Source organism: Cebus imitator, unplaced genomic scaffold (genome assembly GCF_001604975.1).
Source record: "Cebus imitator isolate Cc_AM_T3 unplaced genomic scaffold, Cebus_imitator-1.0 Scaffold1681, whole genome shotgun sequence".
Classification (NCBI taxonomy): domain Eukaryota; kingdom Metazoa; phylum Chordata; class Mammalia; order Primates; family Cebidae; genus Cebus; species Cebus imitator.
In genome coordinates this window covers 5,084-6,299 of record NW_016108996.1, presented here as the reverse complement: position 1 = coordinate 6,299, position 1,216 = coordinate 5,084, and the positions used below count along the sequence as shown (strand labels likewise).

At 47.1% G+C, this 1,216-nt stretch overlaps 1 pseudogene; it reads left to right on the top strand.

Annotated features, from left to right (window-relative positions):
* The first annotated feature begins 450 nt into the window (after positions 1 to 450).
* Positions 451 to 551, top strand: LOC119469982 (annotated as a pseudogene).
* The last annotated feature ends 665 nt before the right edge of the window (positions 552 to 1,216 follow it).

Genomic DNA, 1,216 nt, shown 5'->3' with positions numbered 1-1,216 from the left:
CCAGGCCCTATTATCCTACCTCAATCACAGATCACTGCAGCCTTGAGGTCCTGGGCTCAAGCTCAGGTCACACCTCAGCTTCCTGAGTAGCTGGGATCATAGGCCCACACCACCACGCCCAACTATTTTTTTAAAAATCTTTAGGGCCGGGCGCGGTGGCTCAAGCCTGTAATCCCAGCACTTTGGGAGGCCGAGGCGGGTGGATCACGAGGTCAAGAGATCGAGACCATCCTGGTCAACGTGGTGAAACCCCGTCTCTACTAAAAATACAAAACATTAGCTGGGCGTGGTGGCGCGTGCCTGTAATCCCAGCTACTCGGGAGGCTGGGGCAGGAGAATTGCCTAAACCCAGGAGGCGGAGGTTGCGGTGAGCCGAGATCATGCCATTGCACTCCAGCCTGGGTAACAAGAGCAAAACTCCGTCCCCCCCAAAAAAAAAAAAATCTTTTGAAGACTGTACTTTCAGGGAAATTTCTATAGTTCGTTACTAGAGAAGTTTCTCTGAACGTGTAGAGCACCGAGCCAAGATAGACAAATGGGATCTGATTAAACTCCAGAGCTTCTGTACAGCAAAAGAAACAATTATTAGAGTGAACCAGCAACCAACAGAATGGGAAAAAATTTTTGCAATCTATCCATCTGACAAAGGGCTAATATCCAGAATCTACAAAGAACTAAAACAAATTTACAAGAAAAAAACAACCCCATCAAAAAGTGGTTGAAGGTTATGAACAGGCACTTTTCAAAAGAAGACATTTATGCGACCAACATATGAAAAAATGCTCATCATCACTGGTCATTAGAGAAATGCAAATTAAAACTACATTGAGATACCGTCTTACGCCAGTTAGAATGGTGATCATTAAAAAATCTGGAGACAACAGATGCTGGAGAGGATGTGGAGAAATAGGAACGCTTTTACATTGTTGGTGGGAGTGTAAATTAATCCAACCATCGTGGAAGACAGTGTGGCAATTCCTCAAGGATCTAGAAATAGAAATTCCAGGCCGGGCGCGGTGGCTCACGCCTGTAATCCCAGCACTTTGGGAGGCCAAGGCGGGTGGATCACGAGGTCAAGAGATCGAGACCATCCTGGTCAACGCGGTGAAACCCCGTCTCTACTAAAACTACAAAAAATTAGCTGGGCATGGTGGCGCGTGCCTGTAATCCCAGCGACTCAGGAGGCTGAGGCAGGAGAATTGCCTGAACCCAGGAG